A 16,854-nucleotide genomic window follows, 5' to 3' on the forward strand; every position below is an offset into this window, starting at 1 on the left:
ATCAAGTAAGGGTAACACATAATGTAAATATAATTATAACTCTATTGTAGACACATTTGTAAGTTGGGCTAGGTACAGATCTAATATATATTGTTATTAGATCTATAAAATAATCTTATTAAAACATTAGTTTACTAATATTAGCTAACACTCTATAACACAATAATGTATAAATGATATATAGTATATAATATTAGATATCTTATATACAAATCATTCATCTATATGCAAATACTAAATACACAGGTAACATAAACATGACAAAATTAATTATTACTAAAACACTAAGTAATATATGACACTTATACTTATTGCTATAAACATCACATATACAAACTACTTAATAGAAAATAGTAAAACACTTGAATTTTTAAGTTAAAAGAAAAACAGACCCCATTTTGACCATCCTAGCAACTATTACAACAAACGTACATTCATTTTTCACAACGTTCGTTAATTTTTCAACATTAAAATAAACAGCTCAACAATCAATTAAAATAATCAGCCATTAAATAACCTAAGGACAAGTTATTTTTAAAAATCAACTATAAAAATGCCATTCATACTTACAATGCATATATCTAAAATTATGAGACATACTCATTATTTCAAGTTTCAAATGCCAAGCTGTACATGCAGTTCAAACTATTATCTTCTGTGTGAAAAAATATTTAGCAAGTTTTAAGAACTACACTTCTATGTAGAATCAATGTGGAATCATTGGAATTCTTCAACCAGCCCCATTTATGCATAAAAACAGTATTTGCTGTCTGAGGTGTAACCAAATAATACATAGCATCAATGATAGAAACACCATGGTATTACAGGCTTATTAGGCTTGTAAACGGTATGTAGACAAACCTTTCCACAAATAGCGCTTGCAAAATGGGCTATCTACATAAACAAAAAAGAAGTTGAACCCTATCTTCTACCATACACAAAAATTAACATGAAATACATTAGAGATGTTAATGTAACAACTATAAAAATGTTAGAAGATATATAGAAAAACAGTGGATATGGTAATTTCTCTACTATCACATCAAAGGCATAGACAACAATAGAAAAAAATAAATTGGCCTTCCTGAAAATTAAAGAACTTCTATGCTTGAAATATAGTGAAAAGAAAACCCACAGAAAGGGAGAAACTATCTGCAAATCATAGATCTGATAACGGATTAATATCCATATTTTATTTAAAAAAAACCAAAAACTACTCAACAAGAAAACAAAGGACCCAATTTAAAAATAAGCCAAGAATTTGAGTAGACATTACTATAAAGATAAACAAATGGTCAATAAACACAAGAAAAGATGCTTGACATTAGTCATTACAGATGTGCAAAATCAGTTATCCTTATCAAAATAACACCAGCATTCTTCAGAGCTAAGACAATCCTAAAATTTGTATGGAACTACAAAAGACCACAAAAAGCCAAAGCAATGTTGAAAAAGAAAATCAAAGCTGGAGGCATCACAATCCCACACCTTCACCTGTATTACAAAAGCTATAATGATCAAGACAGTATGACACTGGCACAAAAACAGACACACAGATCAACGGAATAGAACAGAGAACCCAAAAAGGACCCACAAATATATGGCCAACTAATCTTTGACAAAACATAAAGAGTACCAGGGAGAAAAAAGGTTCTTGAAATCTTTCCTTTAAAAAAAAAAAACAAACCTTTTTTAAATGTTTATTTATGAGAGGGGAGAGAGAGGGAAGAAGGGAGGGAGGGAGGGAGGGAGGGAGGGAGGGAGGGAGGGAGGGAGAGAGAAACAGGGTACAAGCAGGAGAGGGGCAGAGAGAGAGAAAGATAGAGAATCCTTAGCAGGCTCCAGGCCTGTCAGCACACACCCCTATGCAGAGCTCAAACTCACGAACTATGCAATCATGACCTGAGTCGAAGTCGGACACTTAACTGAGCCACCCAGGTGCCCCAAAAAGACAGACTCTTAAGCAAAAGATGCTAAGAGAAATGGACAGGAACATGTGGAAGAATGAAAGTACACCACATTCACAAAAATAAATTCAAAATGGTTCGAAGACCCAATTTGCGGGGGGGGGGGGGGGGGGGGAGGAGCAGGGGGCAGGAAACCATCAAAATCCTACAGGAATAAACAGGAAGCAACCACTTTGACCTCAGCCATGGTAACTTCTTACTCCACATGTCTCCAGAGGCAAGGGAAACAAAAGCAAAAAGGGAACTACTGGAACCTCATCAAAATAAAAAGCTTCTGCACAGCAAAGGAACTACCAACCAAACTGAAAGGCAACAACAGAATGGGAGAAGACACTTGCAAATAACATATCAGATAAAGGGTTAATACCCAAAATCTATCTATAAAGAACTTTCCAAACTCAACACACACAAAATATAATACAGTGAAGAAATGGGCAAAAGATATGAACAAGCACTTTTCCAAAGAAGACATCAAGATGGCTAACAGACCCATGAAAAGATGCTCAACGTCACTCATTACCAAGGAAATACAAATCAAAACCACAATGAGGTTATTACCTCAAACCCGTCAGAATGGTTACAATGAACAACTCAGGCAACAATACATGTTGGCAAAGATGCAGAGAAATAGGAATCCTTTTTGCAGTTGTTGGGAATGCAAACTGGTGCAGTCCCTCTGGAAAACTGTATGGAGGTTCCTCAAAAAATAATAAATAGAACTGCCCTATGGCCCAGAAATTGCACCATTAGGTATTTATCCAAAGGATACAGCTGTACTGTTCCAAAGGGGCACATGCACCCCAGTGTTTATAGCAGTGCTACCAACAATAGCCAAAGTATGGAAATATCCCAAATGTCTACCAACTGATTAACAGATGAACAACATGTGGTGTGTGTATATATACACAAAGGAATATTACTGAGCAATTAAAAAAAAAACCAACTGAAATCTTGCCATTTGCAACGTGAATGGAACTGGAGGGTATTTTGGTAAGCGAAATAAGTCAGTCAGAGAAAGAGAAGTATCACATGATTTCACTCATATGTGGAATTTAAGACACAAAACAGGTGAACATAAGGGAAGGGAAGCAAAAATAATATAAAACAGAGAGGGAGATAAACCATAAAAGGCCCTTAAATACAGAGAATAAATTGAAGGGTTGCTGGAGGGGTGCTGGGTGGGCAGATGGGACTAAATGAGCAAGGGATATTAAGGAGGACACTTGTTGGGATAAGCACTAGGTGTTAAATGTAAGTGATGAATCACTGAATTCATTTCCTGAAATCATTATCACACTCTATGTTAACTAACTTGGATTTAAATTTAAAAAATAATAATAAATAAAAGTTAATAAAATTTAAATTACAAAAAAGAGGAGGAGGAGAAACCAGCATCTGGGGGAAAAAGTAATGAACAGATATAGTTTAATGGGTGCAGAATTTTCTATGGTATGCTGAAAACCTTGGGTAACACTCAGATAATAGTTATATATATAACATTATAAATATAAATGCTACACACTTAAATTTCTAAAATAATCAATATTATGTATAATTTATCACATTAAAAAAGAATACTTAAATAATTCAAGACAATACTTGAAAAAAATTAGGCTAGCCTATAAGGTACTGCATTTCATACATTTAAAGGCTTAAAATGGGATAAATTATTAACATGAATATGGCCCTTAAGTAACAAAAACTTTGTTCACTGAACAAACTCTGAGAATCAATAATGCATAAAACTATGCAGATACTCGAGATATTTTATCAATATCCTATTTTGGTTGTGATATACTGCATACTATAGTCAAGCAAGATATCACCCTGAAGGAAACTCTGATGGCATATATGAACACACTGTACTCTTTCTTACATGTACATTTACTATAATCAGAAAATAAAAAGTAAATAATAATAACCAAAATGGGGGCAAAGGGAGGGGGGTAGTTTATTCAAGAAATATCCAACAGCTGTACAGTTTAAGTACTGCTTTTATTTTCCAATTATGCAAAGCTGACTGTGTGTCCTTAATGTGATACCAGAGCAAGACATATTTAATAAATTGTTTCTTCTACAGAGAAATACCAGCGTTAACACTCACACATCATTCAGAAGTCTTATCATGAATTACAATGTAATGTGAGAAAACAGATCTTTCCTAAATGACTCATCAAACAACTGATCTTAAAAGAAGTAATTTTCAAGATGACAGTACTTCAGTACTATTGTCACAGTAAAACCCCCAAATTAAAGAGATGTGTATAACTTAAGTCATGCTACATTTAATCTGTGAGTATTCCATATCCTATGATGAAACTGGTTTTGCAGAAGGAAAAATCTTGAAAGCAGCAGAAAAATTACTGCTTTAGTGTGCCAAACCCAAGAAAACAAAATAATAAACACTTTCAAACAGCATAAACCTTGCAAACCTTTACACAATAAGCAAAGGCAACAAAGGCACAACAAGTAGGACTTGATATACCTTCTTGAAAAAGCTTCTGCACAGCGCAGGAAACTGTCAGCAAAATTAAATGGCAATATACTAAAAAGAAAATGTCTACAGATCACTATCTGACAAGAGGTTAACTTCCAAAATACAAACGAACTCATTAAACTCAAAAGGGAAAGGGAGAGAGAGAGGGGGAAGGGGGGAGGAGGGAAGGGGAGGAGGGAGGGGGAGGAGTGGAGAGGAAAAACCCCCACAAATAGTCTGATTAAAAATGGGGAGAGGTAGCACAAAAACAGACACTCAGATCAATGGAACAGAATAAAGAACTCAGAAATGGCCAACTAATCTCTCACAAATACACGGTCAACTAATCTTTGACAAAGCAGGAAAGAACATCCAGTGGAATAAAGACAGTCTCTTCAGCAAGTGGTGCTGGGAAAACTGGACAGCGACATGCAGAAGAATGAACCTGGACCACTTTCTTACACCATACACAAAAATAAACTCAAAATTGATGAAAGACCAAAACATAACACAGGAAGCCATAAAAATCCTAGAGGAGAAAGCAGGCAAAAACCTCTTTGATCCTGCCTGCAGCAACTTCTTACTCAATTACGTCTTCAGAGCCAAGGTAAACAAAAGCAAAAATGAACTATTGGGACCTCATCAAAATAAAAAGCTTCTGTCCAGCGAAGGAAACAATCAGCAAAACTAAAAGGTGACAGAATGGGAGACAATATGTGCAAATGACATATCAGATACAGGGTTAGTATCCAAAATCTATAAAGAACTTATCAAACTCAACACCCAAAAAGCAAATAATCCAGTGAAGAAATGGGCAAAAGACATGAATAGACACTTCTCCAAAGAAAACATCCAGATGGCCAACTGACACATGAAAAAATGCTCAACATCTCTCATCATCAGAGAAATACAAATCAAAACCACAACAGATATGACCTCACACCTGTCAGAACGGCTAACATGAACAACTCAGGCAACAACAGATTATGGCAATGATGCAGAGAAAGAGGATCTCTTTTGCATTGTTGGTGGGAATGCAAACTAGAGCAACCACTCTGGAAAACAGAATGAAGGTTCCTCAAAAAACTAAAAATAGAACTATCTTACGACCCAGGAATTGCACCACTAGGTATTTATTCAAGGGATACAGGTATGCTGTTTCAAAGGGGCACATGCACCCCAATGTTTACAGTAGCACTATCCACAATAGCCAAAGTATGGAAAGAGCCCAAATGTCCATCGAGGGATGAATGGATAAAGAAGATGTGGTGTATATATAGACAATGGAGTATTCCTTGGCAATAAAAAAGAATAACATCTTGCCATTTGCAACTACATGGATGGAACTAGAGGGTATTCCGCTAAGCGAAATTAGTCAGAAAAAACAAATATCATATGACTTCACTCATATGAGGTCTTTAAGACACAGAACAGATGAACAGAAGGGAAGGGAAGCAAAAATAATATAAAAACAGGAGGGGGGGGACAAAAACATAAGAGAGTCTATTTTAAATATGCAGAACAAACAGAGGGTTACTGGAGGGGTTGTGGGAGCGGGTATAGGCTAAATGGGTAAGGGGCGTTAAGGAATCTACCGCTGAAATCATTGTTGCACTGTAAGCTAACTAATTAGGATGCAAATTTTAAAAAATAAAACTAAAATTAATTTTTTAAAAATGGGCAGAGGATCTGAAGTGACAGCTTTTTAAGGAAGACCTATACCTTTATTCAGGTGAATGAAAAGATGTGCAACTTCACTCACCATTGCAAAACAAAACTATAATGAGATACCACCTGACACCACCAGTCACAATGGCTAGTATCAAAAATAACAAGAAATAACAAGTATTGGCAAAGATGTGGAGAAAATGGAACCCTCTTTCACTCTTGGTAGGATTTTGTGAAATACAACATAGGAAGGAAATACTGTATGATCTCACGTATATGTAGAATATAAAAATTTCAAGAGGTGCCTGGGTGGTTCAGTCGGTTGGGCGTCCGACTCTGGTTTCGGCTTGGATTATGATCCCGTGTTTCATGGGTTCCACCCCTGCATCATGCTCCACGGTCATGGTGCAGAGCCTGCCTGGGATTCTATCTCTCCCTCTCTCTCTCTGCCTCTCCTCTGCTTGTGTGCAATCAAAGAAGTAAATAAACAAACAAACAAATATTTTTTAAGGTGAGAATTTAAAAATTAAAAACCAACTGGAAAAAGTCTTTCTCTTTAATAAGTGGGTGCTGGGAACTTTCACCACTTTCTTATCCCACACGCTATAAACTCAAAATGAATTAAAGACTTATATGTGAGATATCAAACCATAAAAATCCTAGAAGAGACCACAGGAAGTGGCAGTAACCTCTTAGACACTGACCATAGCAACATTTTTCTTGGTATGTCTCCAGCAAGAGAAATAAAAGCAAAATTAAACTATTGGGACTACATCAAAATCAGAAGGCTTTTGCACAGCAAAAGAAACAATCCAGCAAACTAAAAGGCAACCTACTGAATGGGAAAAGATATTTGCAAATGACATATCAGACAAATGGTTATGCTCCAAATTCTAGAAAGAACTTGTATACAACTCAACACTCCCAAAAATGATCCAATGAAAAAATGGACAAAAGACATGAACCGACATTTCTCCAAAGACAACACCCAGATTAGCAAACAGACACATCATGCTCACCATCACTCATTATAGGTAAAATACAAATCAAAATTACAATAAGATACCACCTCACCCCTGTTGGAATGGCTAAAATCAACAACAGGAAACAATAAGTATTGGTGAGGATGTGGTGAAGAGTAATCCTCATGCACTGTTGGTAGGAATACAAACTGGTTCCACTACCACAGAAAACAGTATGGAGGATACTAAGAAAGTTAAAAGTACATCTACTATGTGATCCAGCAATCAATCAGAATACTGGGTATTCACCCAAAGAATACAAAACACTAGGGCACCTGAGTGGCTCAGTCATTTAAACATCCAACTCTTCATTCCAGCTCAAGTCATGATCTCATGGTTTATGAGTTTATGAATTCAAGATCTCCACTGTGTCACATAGCTGCCTGCGAGTTTCTATCTCACTTTCTCACCCTCGCCCCTGCTCATGTTTGCTCTCACTCTCAGGAATAAACATTAAAAAAAAGAATTCAGAACACTAATTCAAAGGAATATGTGCCCCTATGTTTATAGCAGCATTATTTATAACAGCCAAATTATGGAAGCAGCCCAAATATCCATCAACTGAGGAATGGATAAAGAAGTGGTAGACAGACAGATAGATAAGACATTAGATTAGATAGATAAGTAGGTAGGTAGGTAGATAGACAGACAGACAGACACAGACAGACAGACAGACAGAGATAGAGAGATCTCAATGGAATACACCAGCCATAAAAAAGAAGGGAATCTTGGGGTGCCTGGTGGCTCAGTCGGTTGAGCCTTTGACTTTGCCTTGGGTCATGAATTCAAGGCTCATGGTTTCTGGTCCCGCACTGGGCTCTGTGCTGACAATTTGGAGCCCGGAGCCTGCTTTGGATTCTGTGTCTCCCTCATTCTCTGCCCTTCCCCAACTCATGGGGTGTGTGTGTGTGTGTGTATATGTCTCAAAAATAAACATTAAAAAAAGATTTTTTTTAATGCATGCAGCCAAAGTGTACTACGCCACGTGAAATGAAGTCAGAGGACACAAATACCAAATGATTTTGCTCATATGTGGAATTTAAGGGAAAAACAAACAAACAAACAAACAAAAAAAAACGAGGGAAGGGGGGACTGATAGAAAAGAGACAGACAAATCAAGAAACAAACTCCTAACTCTAGAGAACAAACACAGTTAGGGGGATAGTAGACGGGTGAAGAGGTGAGAGGATTAAGGATTTTACTTGTGATAAGCAGTGGGTAATGTGCAGAATTGTTGAATCATTATATTGTATACCTGAAACTAATAAAACACTGTATGTTAACTATATTGGAACTAAAATACAACTTAATTTTAAAAATTAACAAAAATTAGTCAAACAGAAACATCTCATAGCTACAGAGAACAAACTGGTGATTGCCAGAGGTGAAGGGGGTGGGGGGTAAGTAAAATGAGTGAAGTTGGTCAAAAGGTACAAACTTCCAGTAGGTAGTAACTAAGTCCTGACATACAGCATATAGCACAGCAGAAGTAGTAAACCATGCTGTAATTTGTATTTGAAAGTTGCCTTAAAAAGTAGAACCTGGGGCGCCTGGGGGACTGAGTCAGTTAAGCATCTGACTTTATTCAACTAAAGTTGTGATCTGGTGGTTTGGGAGTTCAAGTCCCACATCAGGCTCCATTCTGACAGCTCAGAGCCTGGAGCTGCTTTTGATTCTGTGTCTCCCTCTCTCTGCTCCTAACCCCACTTATGCTTTGTTCTTCTCTCTCTCTCTCTCAGAAATAAACATTAAAAAAAATTTTTTTTATTGTCATGACAGCTTTCAAAATTTCACAATGAAACTGATGAGCATATTTTATATCTGTAAAATATTTTCAACAAACCTCATCAATTTTAAATTCTATTACCATCAAAAAAATATTCATAAGGAATTTATGATCATTTCTTCACTGAAAGATAATTTAATTACAGGGTGGATGGAGAGTTTGAGCCCCCATTGGGCTATGTGCTGACAGCTCAGAGCCTGGAGCCTGCTTCAGATTCTGTCTCCCTCTCTCTCTGCTCCTCCCACTCACATTCTACCTATCTCTCTGAAAAGTAAATAAACATTAAAAAAAAAACTGGAGCACCTGGGTGGCTCAGTCAGTTAAGCATCTGACTTCAGCTCAGGTTGTGATCTGCAGGTTGGTGGGTTCAAGCCTTGCGTTGGGCTCTGTACTAACAGCTCAGAGCCTGAAGCCTGTTTCGGATTCAGTTGTCTGCCCCTCCCATGCTCACCCTCTGTCTCTGTCTCTCAATAATAAATAAACGTTTAAAAAAAAAAAGATAATTTAATTATAGCTTTACAGAATAAGCAATAATAGTTTATTTATTATTTACAATAATAATTGGAAACTGCTACTAAGAAAGCATCTGGAAAAAAACCAGCATCATTTGCTTTATAAAAGTTGAATGCTTTACAATATCTTCATTTCAATCCACCACTTTGTCAAGACTAGGTTCTACTACAAAATGTTTAACTAAACATTATATACTGTAAGTAGTACTGTGAATTATAACTGCTAAACAAAAGTTATGTGGGTAAAAAGAGGGGTATATATTAGTTGCCTCAGTATGAACCTATAAATTTTATTTTAAATTTTCAATGTTCAATTTTTTCCATTATATGTATTAAAATGTAACTCTGCCACTGAATTTAAGAAGTTGGGCTTATACTGGGGCACCTGAATGGCTCAGTCAGCTGAGCATCTGACTCTTGGTTTGGGTTCAGGTAATGATCTTGCAGCTTCGTGGCTTCAATCCTCCTATCAGCGTCTGTGGGCTGGTGCCAGCCTGCTCCAGATTCTCTCTCTCCCTGTGCCTTTCTCCCACTTGTACAGTCTCTGTCCCTCTCAAAATACATAAATAAACAAACTTTAAAAAATAATAATAAAATCTTTTGCAAAAAATTGGGCTTGGAGAACCTGGGTGCCTCAGTCCGTTAAGTATCTGACTTCAGCCCCGTCATTATCTCGGGGCTCGTGAGTTCGAGCCCCACAAGCGACTCTGTGCTGACAGCTTGGTCCCTGAAGCCTGCTTCGGATTCTGTGTCTCCCTCTCTCTCTGCCCCTTCACTTCTCACACTGTCTCTCTGTCTCTTAAAAGTAAATACAACATTTCAACACGTTTTTAAAAGTTGGGCTTATACTCTGTAAATTTAAATTTTTCATTTTATTTTTTTTCTAGGAATTTATGTCTATTTTATGTTGTAATACAAGGAAGCAGAGACAGACCACTAACTGAAGTATGAAAGAAACTAGTACTGGAGGCCATCTAATCAGTGTAAGCCAAAAAAAGAGAGAATAAGTTTTCTTATATTCAATGTTCTTTCCATCTCTTATGTAATCTGTAATTGATATATGTATGTAGTATGTTGTCCATAGTAGGCCAAAGTATCTTGTCAATGAAATAAGATAAACAGTCATTCAAAAAAACAGAACTTGGCTTTTCTCAACAATAACACAGTAAAGGCCCAGAGAGTAAATATTTTCTATTTTGTAGGATATGCAGTCTCTGACATACCTCTGACACTGTAACCCAAAAGCACCCACAAATAATTTGTAAACTAACAGGTGCAGTTGTAAAACCATTGTAGAATAAAAAGTAATTTACCAACCCCTATCTTAAATTATCCCAGAATAATGCTCTAAAACTCCTGGCATATGATATGCCCAGTGAACAATGCAAAATGAATTACTAAAAGATATACTGTGAAAGTATTGGTATACTAGATAAAACAGTAAAATAAAACCCATGAATACACTCTTCTGTCTTGGCTGCAACTAGTGATGCTAAATGATGTTTTAATGCTCATGTTTATTACTCCTTTTATATTTGCCTCTTAAGTCAGTATTTCTTATTTTCAACTAGCAAATTATAAGGAGACAATATGTTTATAAGTATGCCAGGAAAAGATCCCAAAATACATACACAAATACACACAAACATACTCACAATCCTATAAAAATCCAACAGCTCTGCTATTGGTATATATTTAAGGAAATTAGCATTATACACATAAGCAAAGTATCAGGGGAGAACGCTATATATATAATTCCATGAAATTAAGACGGTCTCTGAAAAACATGAAACCTGTACCAATATTCTTATTCTGTACTCATTTCAAAGAATCCATCTTAACAGTATAATAGTAAATAGAAGTTACTAGTATTATAAAAATGTATTTGTCAAAATGTCTTTTATTGAAGCAATGATTATGCTTTAAACATACTGTTATAGAGTACATCAGTATCACTTAAATTAAGAAGTAATGAAGTAAAATCTTACTATCACACAAGTAAGGAAACAACAAAATGTACCCAGGAAACTATATAAGAAAGGAAAAGTGAAAACAACAAAATCTGAAGTGGTGTTATTATTCTGGAGTAGAATAGTTCATATACAGGTTTAGCCCACAAATGGAGAACTGCCATTTCATTTTTTTTTTCTTCAATATATGAAATTTATTGTCAAATTGGTTTCCATACAATACCCAGTGCTCATCCCAAAAGGTGCCCTCCTCAATACCCATCACCCACCCCCTCCTCCCTCCCACCTCCCATCAACCCTCAGTTTGTTCTCAGTTTTTAAGAGTCTCTTATGCTTTGGCTCTCTCCCACTCTAACCTCTTTTTTTGTTTTCTCCTTCCCCTCCCCCATGGGTTTCTGTTAAGTTTCTCAGGATCCACATAAGAGTGAACACATATGGTATCTGTCTTTCTCTGTATGGCTTATTTCACTTAGCATCACACTCTCCAGTTCCATCCACGTTGCTACAAAGGGCCATATTTCATTCTTTCTCATTGCCACGTAGTACTCCATTGTGTATATAAACCACAATTTCTTTGTCCATTCATCAGTTGATGGACACTTAGGCTCTTTCCATAATTTGGCTATTGTTGAGAGTGCTGCTATAAACACTGGGGTACAAGTGCCCCTATGCATCACCACTCCTGTATCCCTTGGGTAAATTCCTAGCAGAGAACTGCCATTTCTAACACTCACTGAGCACATTAAAATTCTGTTTGTCATTTAATTTAAGAATAAGACCATATAACTGAAAATAGTGTATCACTTTTTTGAGGATAGATGAAATTCTATGAATGGAAAATGGAACTGGAATTCAGAATTGCTATACATAGTGTCTCCCAATTAGAAGAATTTTACATAATATAAAGGAGAGCTTTTAAAAGGTCTTTAAAAAAAATGTTTTATCTGCCAGACATTTTCATATTCCTTACTTATTCACTACAACAGTCTTACAAAGTACGTGCAGTGATTTGAGGTATAAAGATACAGTACGGATGAGAATAATTAACACATCTGAGCAAAGTGTGGCTCCTGGATGGCTTAGTTGGTTAAGTGTCCAGCTTTTGCTCAGTTATCTTATGGTTGGTGGGTTTGACCATGAGCCCTGCTTCAGGCTCTGTGCTGACAGCATGGAAACTGCTTAGGATTCTCTCTCTCCCTTTTCTGCCCCTCCCCACACTTGCACTCCCTCTGTCAAAATAAATAAATCTTCTTAACACCTTAAATGACCTTAGCAAGATGAAGATATTTTGTGGCAGTGTCAAGTTTTAAAATGAAATTTACTCCCTCAATGGCTCTTTACACTACACTAAAAGTGAATCACTCTGCTTCAGAGACACATCTGGCTGTTTTCAGGAAGAGAAATGAAAAAAGAAGGGCTGATAATGTATAGATGTGCAGAAAAAAGTATAGGAATCTTTTATAACTTAGGAAAAAGGAGCACCTGGCTGGCTCAGTTGGTTGAGCATCTGACTTTGGCTCTGGTCATGATCTCAAGGTTTATAGGTTCAAGCCCCACGTCGGGCTCTGTGCTGACAGTTAGAGCCTGGAGGCTGCTTTGGATTCTGTGTCTCCCTCTCTCTCTCACCCTCCCCTGCCTCAAAAATAAATAAACATTAAATAATTTTTAAACAACTTAGTAACTAGAACATGCAAAATATACCATGTCTCTCATGGAGTTAAAAACAAGCTGGTTCAGAAAGACCTGAACTCTATGCGACTTAAACTTGGCTTTGTTCTCTAAGAGCAACACCCATTCTACATTACCTCTTGGACAATCAGATCTTCCTCAATAATGGATCTACCAGTAACTCCATCCCTTCCGACAGAAATCACCCAACCTACATCTGGCAAGTGAGAAACAAAGGCAAGTCCCTTGCAGATTTTTAAAAAGTTATTTCAAGGGGCAACTGGGTGCCTTACTTGGTTGAGCGTCTGACTTTTGATTTTGGCTGAGGTCATGGTCTCATGTTTGCTGAGATAAAGCCCTGCATTGGCTCTGCACTGACAGTACAGAGTCTGCTTGCGATTCTCTCTCCACTCCCCACCCCCCTCTATTCTCTCTATGCCCCTCCCTTGCTCATGCTCTATCTCTCTCTCAAAAATAAACAAACATTTAAACGTAAATAAGTAAAAAGTTATTTCAATATTTCTAAGTCTTCAAGATACTAAAAAGAAGCTACATTCTATTCTTCCACATCATAGGAAGATGAGAATGATGATGATACCTTTGCCAAGCACCTACTGTGGGTCTGGATTACAGTAAGTCACAAACTAATGAATATAAACAGAATGAGAAAGAATGTACTTCTTTCACATATGGTAACTATGCTATACTAAAGATGGAAAAAGCAACAGATAAGAAAAAATATGAATCTTCATGACATATCTATAACAACTAAATCAATTAATCTTGAAGCCTGGAATTCCTAGGACAAGAGCTATTGCATTTTTACTGTTATCTGAACCAACCTGAATTAAGATTTAAGTGTCTACACTAATACACTGCACCAGGAAACACCATGGTATAGTACAGAGGTTCTTATACCTGGCAAGACTAATTACTACAGTCCAACCTAGGAATGAGTCATAGTTTCATTCATGTAATTTTTTTAAACATTTTTATTTTTGAGAGACAGAGACAGAGCACAAGCAGCGGAGGGGCAGAGAGAGAGGGAGACACAGAATCTGAAGCAGGGTCCAGGCTCTGAGCTGTCAATACAGAGCCTGACATGGGGCTCAAACCCACAAATTCTGAGATCATGACCTGAGCTGAAATCAGATGCTCAACTGACTGAGCAACCCGGATGGCCCCTAGTTTCATTCATTTTAAATGCTAAGTAATTATATCACAATATATGATAATTTGTCATCCTGCAGCACCTGGGTGGCTCAGTGGTTAAGCATCTGACCCTTGGTTTTAGCTCAAGTCATGATCTCGTAGTTCATGAGTTCAAGCCTCATGTCGGACTCTGCACTGACAGCATGGAGCCTGCTTGGGATTCTGCCTCCCTGCTCTCTCTTCCCCACCCCTGCTCGCTCTCTCTCTCTCTCTCTCTCTCTCTCTCTCTCTCTTCCAAACAGACAGGCATATTTCTATTAACAGAGAACTTAAAAAGCAAATGCTGGGATCAAATAAAAATCAAATGACCTAAAAACTAACAGAAAGATAAATGTCAAAAACATCCCAATATCCTATTTTCTTTTTCTTTTTTTTTTTATGGTTTATTTTTTTGAGAGAGAGAGAAAAGAGGAAAGGGCAGAGAGAGAAGGAGACACAAAATCCCAAACAGGCTCCAGGCTCTGAGCTGCCAGCACAAAGTCCAATGCAGGGCTTGAACTCAAGAAAGGTGGACATCATGACCTGGGCAGAAGTCTGATGTCTAACTAACTGAGCCACCCAGGAGACCCTATCCTTTCCATACAAACGAGATTGCATCACAAAGCTGTCAGAAGTAAAAGAAAGCAGTGCATAGAAAAAGCTACATGTATGTATGTAAGATATTTTTATTAAAATCAAAATCATCTGAAGGTTTGGAGCTTTTTACCTAAGCCTAAGGAGTACAAATATATAAAAGACTGTTTTTCTTATGTATCAGTTAACTAAATCACTTTCAGTTAGCTAGTGAATATTTAATTCTGTTCTGCCTAAATAAAGGATATTGTAAACACTTCCAAATCAGTAATTGCAGCTTAGCATCCACAGATTTTAATAATACTAACCACTGTATTATTATTCAGTTAATCTTTTCTCCACTAATTGTATATACACATTCCATATTTAAGAGAAAAAAATGTTTCGCTGTTTTCCTTTTGCCCTTCAGTGTTTCCAAAGAACACCCATCAAACAAAAACAAAAACAAAAACAAAAAAATGAAAAACAAAACTCAACAAAAAACCTGCAGTAGGATAACATATGTTCCAAGAAAATTATACCAGATTTAATTTACTTCCTGATATAAGACTTATTAGCATCTCTGATGGGTTAATATATATTGCGGATGTCAGGAAGGGTTAAAATCTGCAAGGTGTCATAGCTATACTTACTTTACATTTCAATTCCACTAAAGTCCCACAGTATACAGTTTGATAAATGATATGCTAAACAGTAAACTGATAAATCTGATTCCATTCTCTACACAAGCTGCATTTAACCTTGGACTTATTCCTTAGCTACACTTCTTTCTGTGGCCTCTATGTAATCTAAATTCTTTAGTCTATCTGCAATGGTTTTAATGTTCTTGACTGAATACTTGTGCAGTCAGTATCATTCTTTTATAAACCCATAAAATTCAGAGACAATTACATTCAATACTTTGTTTAAGGCAGTGCATGAATACACAGCACAGGAAGAGATTAACTCAGCAGGTCTCAGTTGTCCAAACCCTGCACATTTAAAGAAATGTCTGGCCCTTGACCAACTCCTGAGGATGATCTCTACATCGTTGGAATATTCTGCCTTACAAGTGTGCCTTTCTATACCCAGAACTTTGAGTCATCTATATAGTTTATGCTTACATTATTTGTGCTGGGGGCCTGAGGCTACAGTGTATCAGTCTGATATCAAAGGGGCTACTGATGACTAGGTAACTAAGGTTGGCTAGGTATGCTCTCCGTCTCACCAATATCAACCACCAATATTATACACATTCCATGGACAGGGAAAAAAACCCTGGAAAGGCTTGGGTGAACATCCCTGGTTGACAATACTATGTGCGTGTGATCACACATCATTGAAATGAATTAAGTGCTATTCATATGACTGAAATGAGAGAGTATAAACAGGGCTCTTCTCTCTCCTGGACTCTACCTCCTGTGCTTTTTCATTTGACAATTTTAATCTGTGCTCTTTCACTGTAATAAACTATAACCATAAATAAACTGTTTTCTAAGTTCAGTGACCTTCAGCAAATCACTGACAACTAAGGGTGGTTTAGAGAACCCCCTATCACATATAGTTTTTAAATAACATTTATTTACCAACTCCACGCTAGTGAGTTCAGAGCAAGTCCTACTATAGTCACACACACACTCTTTTGTAGGCAAGATATTCCACAATAGATCTATGTCAGGAAAAAAGCAAACATTCAAAATGGTTATAAATTGACAAAACCTAATGCTTTTCCCCAGAAACTTGAATTCTTTCACAGAGCAATACTTTTGTCATACAAAGAAACTCCATTTCCATTAATAACCTCAGAAGACATAAAATGACAGAACCCAGAAACTGAAAAATGAAAAGTTTTGATAAGTCATATTTCCATTAGAATTAAAATATTTAACAATGTATTATTTTATCACAGTAATATTTACACTCACCAACCAGCAGTCCGTAAGTTTTAACAGAGAAGAATGTATTACAAAATTTTGCCTATGGCATGTGTCGTGCTACTAGAAGGGAGCAGACTTCTAATC

General features: G+C 36.7%; 1 protein-coding gene across 9 annotated transcripts in view; it reads right to left on the minus strand.

Moving 5' to 3' along the window:
• LOC115508053 (lysine-specific demethylase 6A-like) overlaps positions 1 to 16,854 on the minus strand; it is a 175,309-nt gene that overhangs the window by 82,699 nt on the left and 75,756 nt on the right. The window lies entirely within an intron of this gene.

This window comes from Lynx canadensis, chromosome Y (assembly GCF_007474595.2).
Source record: "Lynx canadensis isolate LIC74 chromosome Y, mLynCan4.pri.v2, whole genome shotgun sequence".
NCBI lineage: Eukaryota > Metazoa > Chordata > Mammalia > Carnivora > Felidae > Lynx > Lynx canadensis.